The sequence below is a fragment of the Oncorhynchus tshawytscha genome, linkage group LG08, assembly GCF_018296145.1.
Source record: "Oncorhynchus tshawytscha isolate Ot180627B linkage group LG08, Otsh_v2.0, whole genome shotgun sequence".
In the NCBI taxonomy this organism is placed as follows: Eukaryota; Metazoa; Chordata; class Actinopteri; order Salmoniformes; family Salmonidae; genus Oncorhynchus; species Oncorhynchus tshawytscha.
The window spans coordinates 68602481-68621095 of NC_056436.1; the positions used below are offsets into that span (position 1 = coordinate 68602481).

At 42.8% G+C, this 18615-nt stretch overlaps 1 long non-coding RNA gene across 1 annotated transcript; it reads right to left on the reverse strand.

Annotated features, from left to right (window-relative positions):
- Window positions 1-469: 469 nt before the first annotated feature.
- On the reverse strand, window positions 470-14769 carry LOC112256042. The gene is made up of 2 exons (XR_002954359.2): window positions 14465-14769; window positions 470-1547 (listed from the first exon to the last, which is right to left on the reverse strand). It is a non-coding gene; the product is annotated as an uncharacterized LOC112256042 (long non-coding RNA).
- Between the last annotated feature and the right edge of the window lie 3846 nt (window positions 14770-18615).

Below are 18615 nucleotides of genomic sequence, written 5' to 3' on the forward strand. Positions count from 1 at the left end.
GTTTTCCTACCAAAGGAGATCTATTTGTCTAAAACTAACACATTGTTTCAACTCATCTTGTAATGGACACAGAACATCACGTTTGGGGAACACGCTCCTTGTCATCTTGAAGATGTTTGTAGAATAGTGCCCACAAACACTCATACACATTTCCTCTATGTCTAAATGCTACTCCATGTGAACTGAAATATGTTAAGACTCAAATATTTTTGGTCTGCCATAATGGCAATCTGATGTAGCACATGTAGGATGATGGCCTACCCCTAGTACATGTAAGGAAGTGGCTCAACTCTGACCCCTTGTGGTGAAAATCTTGACAAGCAATGTGTAGTGTGGATATCTACACGTAGAGGGCACTGTTTTCATATTTGGCAGTTTGTCCAGAATTAGATTTGGGTCATTCCAGCAAGTTTACATGATGATCAAAATTGCAGTGTTGCAATAAAGTTGAAAGACTGAGATAGACATGTTGGAATTGTTAACTTTTATTGAGTTTTAACATTTGCACAGTGGCAACATTGCCCATAAAAAAATAAGAAAAAAGTGGAGTTATAAATAGCTGTTATATAACATAATATGCCTTTATTAAGATCCTCTGACAGTGAAATGCATATAAAATGGTGTAGCGTAATTTACATCAGAGTATGCACCCAGAATGGCCTTGCATCAAGATATTCTGTACCGTATGCAGTAGCTAGTTCCATCTGTTTATTTATCGTCCTTCCCCAGTCATATCATTTTCACATGACATTACGTTGCAACCACATGCCTGTGGAACATATTACAAGCGGATTGTATTACTATCCCAGATCCATGTAGTCAAGCCCCACCCCCAAGAACAGTATTTCCAGGAATCCCCGTTGTGATTACCCAAGGGATTCCTGGGAAAACTGGACCCCGGGGGCGAGGAAAAGCCCAGGGTAATGCTATAAATGCACTCAGGAGGAGGAGATAAATTATAGCATGGAAAACACACCAGGAACTAGTCTTTAATGGTCCATTAACATGTTAACATCATGGGTGGAATGATGATTTGGTATCTCAGATATATGTCCAGACCTGCGAGAGACAGAGAGAGAGAGTGCGAGAGAGAGAGAGAAAGCGAAAGAGAGCAAGAGAGAGAGACTGGGAGGGGCAGAACCAGTCACGGGGGCCCTCCCTCCCTAATATTCTGAGCACATATCGCCACAATAACAGCTTCCATGCATGGTCTCCATGATTATAAGGCACAGAGATAGACAGAGCTATCCCTCTGTCCCAGACTGCTCACCTCGCTGTAGCAGCACCCTCCTTCCCGAGCTACAGTGCTTCATCTCAGACTCCCAATTGACCAGAGATGCAGCACTGCACCTGGGGCCTGAGGACCAAGCAATAGAGTTACACAGTAAAATATCAATGCCAATGTTCTGGCACACCCACCCACCCAATCATACCTTACCTGTCTTCTCTTCACATCACTAAAGAAAAGGGTTGTTTTGACTAGCAAAGTGGATGGTGTTAGAACCTCTCTGGTTTGTTTCTTGTCTAAGACCCCAGCTCAGACTGACCTGTAGGGAAAAAAGAGCAACGGAAGGATTCTTAAGGGCATTCACCAAACAACATGAAGCACACATTCTGAACTCAATTGTGAAAGTTGTCTTGTCTGTACAGTTATTTTCTAATTGGAAACTGTAAGAGAGGTGGTACCATAAAGAGTGAGGTTGGCTGGCTGTATGTTGGGGAATGTGGGGGTTGTAAACGTTATTGTTGGGGAACAGGAAACGACTTTGACCCCTGCTTGCCTTCCTGCCTGCATATTTAAACGCTGCTCCATCCTGTCCGTGTTCCCTTTGCTCCCTGCTCCCACTAGCATTCCTCCCTGTAGCTTCCATGCCATCTCCTGTTCCAGCACGTTCTTCTCACAGCAACTGCAGATGGGTTAGAGTGCCAGCAGCATCACCCCGAACTGCAGGACACCCAGCCAAACCCCAACCAGGAGCTCCCTCTCTCCCTCTGTTCTAAACACACCTCCTCTACTCTTCATGCTACATCCAGGATTCCTCCCTCAGCTATACCACTCTGAAATCTCTAGCTCAATCACTGCATAGGTACTTCTCATTTCTCATCCCGTTAGCCTTGCTCCCACTCCTTTCTCAATTAAAGTCGGCATGCACCATTTCTCAGTAGATTCTTATTGCTATTTATTTAGAATGTAGAATGGTGTAATCATATACGTTAGATAAGATAACCAGTTAATTAAATATTTTAACATTATAATAACAATTTAACTGACTGTAGATGTGTGTTGTGTTTATGCTAGTTGGTAGTTTATGTGTTGGTAGTTTATGTATGCTAGTTGCTAGTTGGTGTTTATGCTAGTTTATGCTAGTTGCTAGTTGTAGGGGCAGAATGTGTGTCACTGTGTGTCATGGTTACCAGCTCCCTGGGCCTCTGGGAATCACTAAGGTCAGGACACCACAGTGCCCTGCCTCCCAACATCAGACCTCAGCCACCACGAAGAGGAGAAGGAGGAGGAGAAACAGGGGGAGGAGGGAGGAGGAAACTCCCATGGAGCTCAGAGACTATATCTGATTTTAGTTACAGTAACTTATTTAGTGATTATGCTTGGTTGTAAAAATACAACTCTGAGTCAACAACACCCATAATGGAATTAGAGTAAAGAACACACTATCAGCTTATTCTATCGCGGGGGGAAGTGATGTTGTGGGACACTGGGGATGGGAAGGTTTCAAACAAATTTCCTTGGATCTGATATCATCTGATACACAGCCTTCCCCTCAGTGACTTTCAGCCAACTTAGACAGACGTACTGACTGTGCCCTTCAGGGATGGGAGTTGACCCGGGATGAGGGATGGGAGTTGACCCAGGGTGAGGGATGGGAGTTGACCCGGGGTGAGCGATGGGAGTTGACCCGGGGTGAGCGATGGGAGTTGATCCTGGGTGAGGGATGGAAGTTGACCCGGGGTGAGGGATGGGAGTTGACCCGGGGTGAGGGATGGGAGTTGACCCGGGGTGAGGGATGGGAGTTGACCCAGGATGAGGGATGGGAGTTGACCTAGGGTGAGGGATGGGAGTTGACCCAGGATGTGGGATGGGAGTTGACCCAGGATGTGGGATGGGAGTTGACCCAGGATGTGGGATGGGAGTTGACCCAGGATGTGGGATGGGAGTTGACCCAGGATGTGGGATGGGAGTTGACCCAGGATGTGGGATGGGAGTTGACCCAGGATGAAGGATGGGAGTTGACCCAGGATGTGGGATGGGAGTTGACCCAGGATGAGGGATGGGGTTGACCCAGGATGAGGGATGGGAGTTGACCCAGGATGAGGGATGGGAGTTGACCCAGGATGAGAAATGGGAGTTGTGATACTCACAGTGACACACCAGACTCTACATGAAAGCATTATTATTAACATTTATAAGAAGTGACATCAGCTGTCTATCACAACTATGATTTCTGAACTCTGAGGAGGATTAGGTTGATGTAACTGTGGGACCGCATGTGATTCTCACCTATGGGATACAGTGTATGTCCTGCTCTTTAGTTCAGTGTGTCCCGGCAGACCTCTGCTGTTTACCCCACAATGAAATAGGATAGATATAGAAGAGAACAGTTCAACACTAGTTCCAGCAGACTCACAAGACTTCACACAGACAAACACAGGAACTGGACACTCAACAGTATGGGCTCATGGATAGCGGTGTCAAATTTTGTGGCTAATGCATGGCCTGTAGAGATACTGACTAGCTTAGTGATGATGACCTATACAGAGCCATGCTCTACGTTGTTCTCACAGACAAGAGTCCAAACTAGGTGTCCAAAAGCTGCTATGATGAGGTCTATTTAGGAGTACAATAAATCTCCTGTAATTCAACTGAAGGAGTTTTCAGTTTAGTCCAAAGAGGGAAAGCAAAACCAAAAAGAGGTGAAGAAAATAAAGAAGAAACAAGGGGAGAATTCCAGAGCAATTTGGAGCTCTCCCCAAGACGAAAGAGCTCGAGGTTGTCTCAACCAACCTCTCCTGGAGCCTCCCTCTGCCCTTATAAGGAATTCTGAGCCGGAAAATGTAGCTGAACTTTCGATAAGCATTCACTCTTTCAGGCTCTTGCAGGAAGGCAGATAGTTTGTCTCTGCGCTCAACGTGCATGCCCCTCCTCCACCTCTCTCTCGCTCTCTTGACGGCTGGCTGCATACATTCCCTTTTCTAGTCACAGAATGCTGCTGACTGACATAAAAGGGAAAAGGGCGCGAAGGTGAAGGAGAAGCCAGAAAAATCCAAGAGCAGTCACAAAGAAGGGCTGCCATATTGTCTAAATGTTGCCTAAATAACGTGCTGGGAGTCTACCAGAGACTAAAGCGAGGTGTTGCCTCAATAACGTGCTGGGAGTCTACCAGAGACTAAAGTGAGGTGTTGCCTAAATAACGTGCTGGGAGTCTACCAGAGACTAAAGTGAGGTGTTGCCTAAATAACGTGCTGGGAGTCTACCAGAGACTAAAGTGAGGTGTTGCCTAAATAACATGCTGGGAGTCTACCAGAGACTAAAGTGAGGTGTTGCCTAAATAACGTGCTGGGAGTCTACCAGAGACTAAAGTGAGGTTGTTGCCTAAATTACGTGCTGGGAGTCTACCAGAGACAAAAGTGAGGTGTTGCCTAAATAACATGCTGGGAGTCTACCAGAGGCTAAAGTGAGGTGTTGCCTAAATAACATGCTGGGAGTCTACCAGAGACTAAAGTGAGGTGTTGCAGCAGCCAGGGTAATGTCCACTTTGACATTATGGGGTATTGTGTGTAGGCCAGAGACAGAAAATCTCAATTTAATCCATTTTCAATTCAGGCTGCATATAACACAACAACATGTGGAGAAAGTCAAGGGGTGCGTCTGACTACTTTCTGAATGCACTATGTATACAGGTCTCATCCAGGACCCCGGATGTCTTACCCAAACAGATATCTACAGGCCGAGAAAACATTACTAACAAACACAACACTCTCCCATGCTCTGTTTCTAATGATACTGATACCACAGACACTTAATAACCAACACAAAACAATAAACATCACATTCTGTATTCATTTCCTGTTTCCCATGCTCCTTGTTAAAAACATTTTACTATTACACTGTAAACCCAAAGCTATTTCCAACTCAAATACTTCCAGTAAGTTGAACTCAAAGTCACTGTTACTTAAATGTTTGTGATACTGACTCAAAACTAAATGAGAAGTCACACCAAAAATTTAAAAAAAAGTTATGATAACGAATGAACTTTTTCCCAGAACTTTTTGCTCTACTGCAGGTAGATTCTTTGAAAAAAAGACATACTGTATATCTGTGTTTTTGCATGTTTTGCATGTGGTGATTGATTTTATGTTACCCACAGATAAATAACATACATTTTTAAACTAATCCAATCATTTAGTTCGAATTTTTGCAACTGTTGAAATGGTTATTCCAGTTTAAATGGTTTAGGTAGTCTCCTCCCACTGTTCCTGACCCTGGCAGACATTATGAATGCAGGCTGCTGGTGGATACACATTTAAGCTGTTGGATATCCCCACTCTGGAGTGATTCTAATAGGAATTACACATCACTTTGCAAGGCAGAATAATGTGACTTGCAGGTAGGGTTGCAAAATTCTGTTACTACCGCGATTTCTGGAAAACCTGGGAAATGTAAGATTCCTGGAAATCCTCCTTTTTTTGAAAATCTGGGAATTTTGGGAAAGCTACTGGAATTTTGCAACCCTACTTGCAGACCTGATGTGGCCTGCAAACCATGAATTTCAGACCACTGTAATCAAGTTAAGCTAAGCCTCAAAATAAGACTATGAGATATGTAATGTATTGTCATAAAGAGTTGAATTATAATGATAACATTTGCCTATGGACTCACTTGGTGAAGGCCACAGGACTGAAAATGAACAAATTCAACAACCATGTCTCTGTCACTAACAAATACAGCCATGGGTAGTAACTCCACAATTCACTCAAAAAGGCAAGGCCCACTGGGAAATTATATTGGAGGGGTGGCTTAATGGGGGGCATTAATAAAGAATTTCAAGCTGATACAACTCAAATCTGGACCCCTGGCCTACAGGGTCACAGTGACTATCGGTTTCAGTAATGAATATAAAATCACTTTATGTTACTGTACTCAGAAATATTTAGTGCAACAGGTTTCCTCAAAAAAATGTGAGTGATGACAGCACATTGGCGTTTACAGTGAGGGAAGAGGGGAGAGAGGACAAAGCAAAAAACGTTTTATTTTTTATTTTTGCTAATTCATAAAAAATTTAAGCAGAAATACCTTATTTACATACGTATTCAGACTCTTTGCTATGACACTCAATATTGAGCTCAGGTGCATCCTGTGTCCATTGAACATCCTTGAGATGTTTCTACAACTTGATTACCACCTGTGGTAAATTCAATTGATTAGACATGATTTGGAAAGGGAGACACCTGTCTATATAAGGCCCCAGAGTTGACAGTGCATGTTAGAGCAAAAACCAAGCCATGAGGTTGAAGGAATGGTCCATAGAAGGGTACCAAAACATTTCTGCAGCATTGAAGGTCCCCAAGAGCACAATGGCTTCCATCAATCTTAAATGGAAGAAGATGGTAACCACCAAGACTCTTCCTAGAGCTGGCCGCCAGGCCAAACTGAGCAATCGGAGGAGAAGGGCCTTGGTCAGGGAGGTGACCAAGAACCCGATGGTCACTCTGACAGAGCTCCAGAGTTCCTTTGTGGAGAACCTTCCAGAAGGACAACCACCAATCAGGCCTTTATGGTAGAGTGGCCAAACGGAAGCCACTCCTCAGTAAAAGGCACATGACAGCCCGCTTGGAGTTTGCCAAAAGGCACCTAAAGGACTCTCAGACCATGAGGAACAAGATTCTCCTGTCTGATGAAACCAAGATTGAACTCTTTGGCCTTAATACCAAGTGTCATGTCTGGAGGAAACCTGGCAACATCCCTACGGTGAAGCATGGTGGTGGCAGCATCATGCTGCGGGCATGTTTTTCAGCGGCAGGGACTGGGAGACTTGTCAGGATTGAGTAAAAGATGAACTGAGCAAAGTAGAGAGAGATCCTTGATGAAAACCCACTCAGGACCTCAGACTGGGGCGAAGGTTCATCTTTCAACAGGACAAAAACCCTAAGCACACAGCCAAGACAATGCAGGAGTGGCTTTGGGACAGGTCTCTGAAGGTCCTTGAGTGGACCAGCCAGAGCCCGGACTTGAACCTAATCGAACATCTCTGGAAAGACCTGAAAATAGCTGTGCAGCAACGCTCCCCATCCAACCTGAGAGCTTGAGAGGATCTGCAGAGAAGAATGGCAGAAACTCCTCAAATACAGGTGTGCCAAGCTTATAGGGTCATAGCCAAGAAGACTCGAGGCTGTAATCACTGCCAAAAGTGCTTCATCAAAGTCCTGAGTAAAAGGGTCTGAATACTTATGTACTTAAATTTTCTATTCTTTATAACAAAAACTGTTTTTGCTTTGTCATTATGGAGCATTGTGTGTAGACTGATGAGGGAAAAAAACGATATAATCAATTTTAGAATGAGGCTGTAACGTAACAAAATGTGGAAAAAGTCAGGGGTCTGAATACTTTCCAAATGCACTTTCAACTGTGCTGTGATGTTTCACAAAAGTTCTGAACCTTTTTTATTCTCATAGTTTCTACGGATTTGTAATTAAATATGCATTTTTTTGCTAACAGTGTTGTTATTTGATCGACTGGCTATGAGTAAAAGGAAACTTACAGTTACATTTGAGTAATGATAATTCATAGTTTCTAAGTAAGGTGGACTGCTAAACTCAAACATTTCAAGTACTTATTAAATTACTTTGACTTATAAAGATGATGTCGTGTTCACTTCACCAAATTGATTTATTTGAACTAGTGGTTTATATATAGAGAAATCAAAATAATTAAATCAGTTTCCTCATTTTTAAAATTATTTTTTACCCCATTTTTCTCCCCAATTTCTTGGTATCCATTTGTTAGCAGTTACTGTCTTGTCTCATTGCTGCAACTCCCGTACGGACTCGGGATTCCTCATCATTTTTGAGTAGCTAGAACTTATCCGGTTTTACCTAGTGTAGTTGTTCTGACATCAATGTTATCTAGCCATATACAACAGCAATGGTGCACATTCCTTTGTGTATTAAATGGTGTCTGTACTACTACGCATGTATAGGCAAGGATATACCTTTGCCTACAGTTTGCTATACACATTATGAACAATTCCCCCCCCCCCCTACTACCATACCGCGTTCAAAGGCACTTAAATCTTTTGTCTTGCCCATTCTCCCCCTGAATGGCACACATACACAATGTCTCAATTGTCTGAAGGCCTAAAAATCCTTCCATAATTGATCTCCTCCCCTTCATCTACACTGATTGAAGTGGATTTAACAAGTGACATCAATAAGGGATCATAGCTTTCACCTGGTCAGTATGTCATGGAAAGAGCCGTGTATATGGCATATGCTAGATGTTATGAATGTAATGTTCTGTATATCATTGGTTTAAATACCTGGCTATTTTAACATATAACTGAAGACCTTTCCAGCCTAAACATCTGTCAAAATGATTTGTAAACCTTTTCACTTCAACTCTTCTCCGATGTCAAGAAACTATCACTTGAAAGTGACAAGGTGAAAAATACATTGCCAGGACTTGCTTACTTTGGTGTGTATGTGAGTGAGTGTGTGCAAGTGTCTCTAACTGTGAAGTGCCTAAGCTTGTGCCAAAGTGCTCACCTCCACAGATATACAGACAGACGTGCAGGCAGACACTGTGTTTACACAGACCCATGGCCTGATAATGGACGCCCAAACATTGCCTTTTAAGGTCCCCTCTCATTTCTCCCCATCTCCTTAAATCATCTAGGCAGGAAGCGTGAGGAGGGGCATCCCTCTCTCTCTCCTCTTTTCTTTCTCCCTCTTCTGCCTGCTCTCTGTGTCGACCACAGAGGATGAATCAGATGTTGATGAAGCTCAGCCCTCTCTAGTACCTCTGAGCTCTCTCTCTCTCTCTCTCTCTCTCAGAATTCAGAGGCAAAGAACAAAGAAACAAATGAATGTCACAGTAGAGGCTAATTGAATAGTCATGGTAAACATTCACGTGGGCCTTACTTTGTAACACATGCATATACATTGAGACATTATGATCAGAGTAGTATTTGACAACTTATGGAAGCAACTTTGTGCATCCCTGTCTAACTAAACAATCCAGAGGATAAATGATTACTGTGATCGATTGTGCTAATGCCTAAGTGACAGTCAAATAAGCTGTGAAATCAAAGGCTGTCAATGCGTTTCTTACATAATAACCTGTTTACTTGAAGCATATTTCTAGTTTTGGGGGCCCGTCTTGTTTGGACTTGAAAGTACATGCCCCATCTTCACCATGGTAGGTCAATGTGTTGTGTTTCTCATCCTATCCCAGATCCAGGACAGCAGAGCCCCCCCCCCCCATGCCTGATCCCACAACGCTCCCTCAGATGCCTTCCATAAACACAGGATTCCCAGCACTTTTAATTTGGGTTGGGTGGATTTCTCAAGACGGAGAGAGAATTTCTGAGAAAGGATGAATCTCTTATCACAATGGGCCAAAGAAGGTTGTGTGTGTGTGTGTGTGTGTGTGTCTGCGCATTGGCTTGTGTGTAGGTTAGATAGTGAATTGTAAATTATTTTTTAGAATAGCCAGAAAATAAAACAAAGATGATGAAGAACTATAATTTACTTAAAAACACTACAGATGAATAATACACTATCTTGGGCTCCCGAGTGGTGCAGCGGTCTAAGGCACTGCATCTCAGTGCTAGAGACGTCACTGCAGACGCTGGTTTGATTCCAGGCTGTATCACAACTGGCCGTGATTGGGATTCCCATAGGGCGGCGCACAATTGGCCCAGCGTCGTCCGGGTTAGGGTTTGGCCAGGGTAGGCCGTCATTGTAATTAAGAATTTGTTCTAAACTGACCGGCTTAGTTAGATAAAGGTTAAAGAAAAATAATACAACAATAATGGACTTAAAAACACTACAGACAAATAATAAACTTACTGATTTACGACTGACATTCTTACACAGGGGGTGAAGTTCCTTCTTACGATCATACGGCTCATGGATAAACAGAATTGAGCAATAATTGGGCAATTTCTTCAGCCAGGTGTCAAAGGTTGTGAATGTACATCAAACATGCACACAATTAAATAAGAGAAGGAATTAGCAATATGTAAGAGGCAAAGAACAGTGGGCATTAAATTGACTAGTTAAATCAGAGATTTCAAAAAGACAATCTAGCATCTTTTTTGAGGAGTCATATAAGCCCAGCAGGAAAAGCATTTTACAACCCAGGGAGGAAGTTATAAAACGACTGAAGCATTCCCAGAATGCTGAGAGAGAGAGAGAGAGAGATGGAATCATGAATGTGAGGGTGTAGCTACGGAAAAATTCCTTGAGTTGCTATAGCATCCAAAGGATGGTAAGACAAAGTATGGAGATAACCTCACCCACCCATATAGACAGTATAGAAGAGAACCAAACAACCTCTGTGGTATTGTGTGTGTGTTCCTGAGAGTGAGAGGGAGGGAGAGAATACAGTATGTAGGTAGGTGTGTGTATGATCAGGCCAGGGTTTTCTGTCTGTCCTCCCTTTGAGCATCTGGGAAAGAGGTCTTTGTCATTCTCTGAGGACTTAACCCCTTGTTTCCCCTCCCACCCTGGTGTACATGTGAGAGGGACCCTGGGAACGGGGGTCCCCTGGGGAGGAAGAGCCAGGGTCATTACAGGGTCATGTGAAAAGGCTCTGTGGTTTGATGGCTTCCAGACGGTTTCCTCTCCCTCCCTCACAGTCTCCATCTCTCATCCCCTCATTTTAATCCATCAATCTATCTATACCATCCATCCATGTACTGATATGGCATTCTGCATTAATACACAGATATGGTGGATTACAACCCTGACATGATTACAACTTCAGTTATACCTCCATCCTGACATGATTACAACTTCAGTTATACCTCCACCCTGACATGATTACAACTTCAGTTATACCTCCGCCTTGACATGATTACAACTTCAGTTATACCTCCACCCTGACATGATTACAACTTCAGTTATACCTCCATCCTGACATGATTACAACTTCAGTTATACCTCCGCCTTGACATGATTACAACTTCAGTTATACCTCCACCCTGACATGATTACAACTTCAGTTATACCTCCGCCTTGACATGATTACAACTTCAGTTATACCTCCACTCTGACATGATTACAACTTCAGTTATACCTCCATCCTGACATGATTACAACTTCAGTTATACCTCCGCCTTGACATGATTACAACTTCAGTTATACCTCCACCCTGACATGATTACAACTTCAGTTATACCTCCGCCTTGACATGATTACAACTTCAGTTATACCTCCACCCTGACAGGATTACAACTTCAGTTATACCTCCAACCTGACAGGATTACAACTTCAGTTATACCTCCAGCCTGACAGGATTACAACTTCAGTTATACCTCCACCCTGGCATGATTACAACTTCAGTTATACCTCCACCCTGACATGATTACAACTTCAGTTATACCTCCAACCTGACAGGATTACAACTTCAGTTATACCTCCATCCTGACATGATTACAACTTCAGTTATACCTCCACCCTGACATGATTACAACTTCAGTTATACCTCCAGCCTGACAGGATTACAACTTCAGTTATACCTCCACCCTGACAGGATTACAACTTCAGTTATACCTCCACCCTGCATGATTACAAATTAAGTTATACCTCCAACCTGACAGGATTACAACTTCAGTTATACCTCCACCCTGACAGGATTACAACTTCAGTTATACCTCCACCCTGACATGATTACAACTTCAGTTATACCTCCAACCTGACAGGATTACAACTTCAGTTATACCTCCACCCTGACATGATTACAACTTCAGTTATACCTCCAACCTGACAGGATTACAACTTCAGTTATACCTCGACCCTGACATGATTACAACTTCAGTTATACCTCCAACTTGACATGATTACAACTTCAGTTATACCTCCAACCTGACAGGATTACAACTTCAGTTATACCTCCACCCTAACAGGATTACAACTTCAGTTATACCTCCACCCTGACATGATTACAACTTCAGTTATACCTCCAGCCTGACATGATTACAACTTCAGTTATACCTCCAGCCTGACATGATTACAACTTCAGTTATACCTCCAACCTGACATGATTACAACTTCAGTTATACCTCCAACCTGACAGGATTACAACTTCAGTTATACCTCCAACCTGACATGATTACAACTTCAGTTATACCTCCAACCTGACATGATTACAACTTCAGTTATACCTCCAACCTGACAGGATTACAACTTCAGTTATACCTCCAACCTGACAGGATTACAACTTCAGTTATACCTCCAACCTGACATGATTACAACTTCAGTTATACCTCCAACCTGACATGATTACAACTTCAGTTATACCTCCAACCTGACAGGATTACAACTTCAGTTATACCTCCATCCTGACAGGATTACAACTTCAGTTATACCTCCAACCTGACAGGATTACAACTTCAGTTATACCTCCAACCTGACAGGATTACAACTTCAGATATACCTCCACCCTAACATGATTACAACTTCAGTTATACCTCCATCCTGACAGGATTACAACTTCAGTTATACCTCCAACCTGACAGGATTACAACTTCAGTTATACCTCCACCCTGACATGATTACAACTTCAGTTATACCTCCACCCTGACATGATTACAACTTCAGTTATACCTCCAACCTGACAGGATTACAACTTCAGTTATACCTCCACCCTGACAGGATTACAACTTCAGTTATACCTCCACCCAGACAATGATTATAACTTTGGTTATACCTCCACACTCTTATTGATTGTTATATTAAACCACAAGAATATAGAAATGAGATCATTGTTAGTGGTGCTCGTCTGGCCCCACCACATTCAGATGAGTTGTTGTGTCACCTAACACAAGGTAAAGTATTCACTGAAGAAGCCTAATGCACTCCCGCCCGCACTAACTCAGTAAACCATTGTCTTGCTGACAATGGCAGCAGCCTTAAGGTTGAAACCAACCAGTACCAAGAGTAACACTGGAGTGACACTGATTCTGTGTCCCAGTGAGAGTCATCATCTCTTTCTCCTGGCTGTTCATCAGCTCAGTGTCAGTTTAACCTGCTTTCTGTCATCATGACACACTGACACAACAGACATGTCACCGTGGCGCTACAACAGACATGTCACCGTGGCGCGACCACAGACGCGCCTGGCAGACAAAAACACTGTGACCCCAGGTCATCCAGCCCTAAGCCTCCAGCACAGACAGGTGACAGGTGACAAAGAACTCTCTATCAGTCACCTTCAACCTTGTACTCTGTTGATCGCCTACCCGTCCGCCACATCAAGACTTCTACCTATGAGCATCTATCAGGGTATCACTTGACCATACAATATGTCACATATACCAGTCAACTGTGGACTGTTTTCCACTTTGGGGGAGTGAACCCTGTCTCTAAAGATGTACACTCCCCTAAGTATGTAATTGGACAGTGAAGCTAAAATATGTACATTTGGCTCTATACTCCACCATTTTGGATTTGAGATCAAATGTTTTATATGAGGTGACAGTACAGAATGTCACATCTTATTTGAGTTTTTTTTCATACAGTATGTGTTTTAGAAATGAAAGCACTTTATGTATGTAGTCCCCCATTTTAATATGTTTTTTCATAAGTATTTGGACAAATTCACTTATATTAATGAATTGTAAATAATGCTTAGTGAGAAAGTTATAGAGGAACAATGATCATACCCCCCAAAATGCTAACCTCTCCTGTTATTGGTAATGGTGAGAGGTTTGCATGCTTTGAGGTGCATGCTCTTTGTGTGTGTTCGGAAACATTATATTCTTATTTACAATAAAAGTTACTCCAAAATGACACAATACATTATTTACCTTTAATTTATATTGAGCACAACATAACCCGAAATACATCTAAAACAAACTGCTAATGCATCCAACAAGTGTGTAAAGTCACAAGCTTTATGTAGTAATTGTGTGCTAGGAATATGGGATCAAATACTAAACATTTGACTACTTTAATATACTGTAAATTAATTTAACCAAATACTTAAGACACCTTCAAATGGGGGGATTAGATACAAAGTGCTTTCATTTCTAAACGGTATAATAGATATGTATGAAAATACTCTCAAATAAAAAGGTGACATTCTGTACTTTCTCCTCATTCAAAACAATTCATCTCCAGTCCAGAATGCTGGAGTATAGAGCCAAATTAAAAGTTTTAGCTTCACTCTCCAAATAAATACGGTACGTAGGGGGGTGTATGTAAGGCTGTGTAGCAGAGGCAGACTTACCTTTGTGCTGCTGTCTTTTGCCTGTGGCCCTGGTCCTCGGTGGCTCCTGTGTTGCTGTCTGTCCTAGACTTGGCCCGGTGGCTGACGCTGAGTGGTGAGGCCTGGGTGGGGGTGGGAGGTGGAAGTGGGAGGTGTTGGGGAGCTTCCCAACACTGCTACCATGGCCGATGTGTGAGCCCAACTGGTTTAAGGGGGTTCCCGGTGCAAGGCTTGGGGAGCACAGACTTTTCTTTGACCTTATATGAGGCGAGGGGCAGGCACCTATGAGGGAAAGCCCCCAGAGCTCTGTGATTTGCTAGCGTGAGGGCCCCGTAACCTCAGCCTATGACCTGCAATGTCTGAGAAGGAGATCTACGGGGGAGGGAGGGGGCAGGGTGGAGGGGGGGCTGGGCTTGTCTCCCTTGCAAAGGAAGCCGCATTTGACAATTTTCATATTTCTTCTAAATTTGGAGTTTTCTGCCTGTACTGTAGGCTTGGCCGCCCACTCCAGAGTTCCATGTGGAAACCATTAAGGAGGAGAGAGGGATCCTTGCCATTCCTGCCTGCTCTAGCCTGGTCGAGTCAGGTCTGGGAACATGAGTACAGCGCTCAGACACAGCTATTTGGAATAATTATCTTCCTTTCAAAAAGGCTGACTGCCCCATATGGGAAAGCATTCGCTGAATGTAAGCTGGGAATCATATACTGAAAGGTCAGGGGGGAAAAGAGGAGGGAATACCAGAGAACAGAGGGAAAATAAGCTTGTTTGCTTTTAGAAAGGAGGGAGAATAATGGGGATGGAGGTAGTGAATTTTTCATAGCTAACCATCAGGGTGACTGTAAAGAGAGCTCACTAGAGCATGGAAGTGTTCGATGAAGACATTTTATGAGAGCCAACCACATGCACTGAAAAACACAGCTAGGTCTGGCTCATGTCAAATGATGGTGGGAAGGAGTCAGAGCACTATGGGAGGGAGAGCAACAGGAAGTGTGATGGGCCAACAGATCAGCTCATCAAGGTAATTGGCTACATATCCTGTGGCCGAGAGAGAGAAACATGCCAAAGCAGCTGGTGCCAATCCAACATGAGAAGACTGGCAATCATCTTCCAACTGCTGTCACAGTTTGCAGGGGAGACCGTGGTGAGGAGCAAGTTAGGAAACTACGGGTGATGTTAGCCCTCAGCCCAGATGTTAGCCCTCAGCCCAGACGTTAGCCCTCAGCCCAGACGTTAGCCCTCACCACAGACGTTAGCCCTCACCACAGACGTTAGCCCTCACCACAGACGTGCACTTAAATCCTACATCTCAGGAACATTTAGATACACTGCCTTCAGAAAGTATTCACACCCCTCGACGTTTTCACATTTTGAATTTAAAATGGATTCAATTGAGATTTGTTTGTCAGTGGCCTACACACAATATCCCATAATGTCAAAGTGACATTTTTTAAAATGTTTACAAATTCATTAAAAATGAAAAGCTGAAATGTCTTGAGTCAATAAGTATTCAACCCCTTCGTTATGGTAAGCCTAAATAAGTTCAGGAGTAAAAATCAGCTGAACAAGTCACAATAAGTTACATTGACTACCTCATCTTTGAATGACTACCTCATCACAAACAATTATCTGTAAGGTCCCTCAGCCGAGCAGTGCATTTTAAATACAGATTCAACCACAAAGACCAGGTAGGTTTTCCAATGCCTCACAAAGAAGGGCACCTATTGGTAGATGGGTTAAAATAAAATAAAAAACAGACATCGAATATCCCTTTGAGAAATGTATTAATCACACTTTGGATCGTGTATCAATACACCCAGTCACTACAAAGATACAGCCGTCCTTCCTAACTCAGTTGCCGGAGAGGAAGGAAATCGCTCAGGGATTTCACCATGAGGCCAATGAGGACTTTAAAACATTTATAGAGTTTAATGGCTGTGATAGTTTTGTCCTGAGGATGCATCAACAACATTGTTGTTACTCCAAAAAACTAATTTAATTGACAGAGTGAAAAGAAGAAAGCCTGTAACAGAATAAAAATATTCCCGAAAATACATCATGTTTGCAACAAGGCACTAAAGTAATGCTGCAAAAAATGTGGCAAAGCAATTAACTTTTTGGCCTGAATACAAAGTCTTATGTTTGGGGAAAATCCAATACAACACACTACTGAGTACCATTCTCTATATTTTCAAGTATGTTGGTGGCTGCATCATGTTATGGGTATGCTTATAATCGTAAAGGACTGGGGAGTCTTTCAGGATAAAAAAGAAACAGGAATGGAGCTAAGCACAGGAAAAATCCTAGAGGAAAACCTGGTTCAGTCTGCTTTCCACCAGACACTGGGAGATTAATTCACCTTTCAGCAGGACAATAACCTAAATCGCAAGGCCAAATCTACACTGAAGTTGCTAACCAAGACAGGGAATGTTCCTGAGTTACAGTTTTACAGTTCTGACTTAAATCTACTTGAAAATCTATGGCAAGACCTGAAAATGGTTGTCCAGCAATGATCACCAACATTTAAGTAAATTAGATATTTCTGTATTTCATCTTCAATAAATTAGCAAACATTTCTAAAAACATGTTTTCACTTCGTCATTATTGGGTATAATTTTTAAAATGCATTTTCAATTATTTTCTCCTCACAACATGTGGAATAAGTCAAGGGGTATGAATACTTTGAAGGCACTGTATGTCTTTAACACTATCATATATTGTGGTGATCAGACATTCTGCTCACCAAGCCGAGTCAGCTAAGAAGATTCATCAGAGTATTCATTCATTAAAAATGCACTCCAGGATCTTAAGCACAACATGTTTGTAACATATAGTATGAATTAGATTCACTTTGTCTCGTGAGCACCACTTTCAAAACTACTGGCTGAAATTATACAAAAGATTGAGAGTGCATTTAAAAAAAAATGGGACACAAAGCCATGACCTTGTGGCTCATACCCTGCCAGATGAAGTTTCCTCCTGTACGCCTACAGCTGTGGGGATCCAACACACAGAATGGACTGGGATCTCCTGGGGGTGGGGGGAGTGCCCTGCCATGTCTGTGAAATGTCACTCATTCTGTGTCAGCCACCCCCCACCCCTTGACCCGTACCCCTCATCCTCCAGACTCTCGAAGCCTAGATGCTGCTGTTGCTTCCTGAGGTACTGCCTGGCTGAAAAAGACTACATTCAGACAGAGAGGGGACGGCGTTGAAGGGGAAAAAAGTGAAAAGAGTAAAACAAATGAGGGAATGTTGGTTTGCACCATGGCTGGGCGGGGCAGAACCTTCATTAGGGTTGTGCAGAAAGCTAGGGTCACCCCCAGCCCTGTTCCCTCCCTCCCGGAGAGGCCTTAAAAAGGCAATGTTAGGAGAAGCTCCTCTGTTTACATCTGGAGAAACGAGGGCTATTAAAGACGGCAGCCAACCAGTGCCTCATGGCTTGGCAGCTCCCAACCCTAATAGCCCAGCCGATAGGGCCCTTTTTTCTTCTTGTAAATTGCAGGCTTCATGTGTGTATACTTTTTCCCTCATATGGAGAGGACCCATGACTTATGGGCTTCCCCCTAAGTAGTTGTATATATTGTGTCTTGCTCTATAGCGTAGTGATTTTACCCAAGAATAGACATTACTTTTATGTTCAAATATATTTTATGCATCCATCTTCCTCCAGAGCCCCAAATGTGTGTTCCTGTGTTCTTTTTTTTGTTCTTTCTCTGAACTGAGCGAAGAACCAAGACTTGATGGATATGTTAAGAGAACATTGTTGAAATAGAGACCCACCATGGAAAATGAATTGTTATAGAAACCAAAGGGGTGATACATTATCAACTTTACTCAGACTGTGGCTTCACATTATACAGCTTGTTTAGATTGGCTGAGAAATGATTCTATGGCAGCATAAATATACAGAGATAAATACAAGCAGCAGTGTACACAAACATTCACCTATCAAAAAATGTGCAAAATCTCTGTCTTTTGACCCAGTTGTCCATCCACCACCTCTAAACTCAGATTTGTGGTGAGTTGCCCGTTTCTATCTCTCAAACTGCTATTTTGCAGCACTCAGTTATGTGTCTGGATTGGAGTCTGATAGTCTAGGATAGGGTGCAGAGGCACAAGACAAGACACAACAAATAGTATGTTTCTCAGTTCTCTGTCATTTGAACTCAATG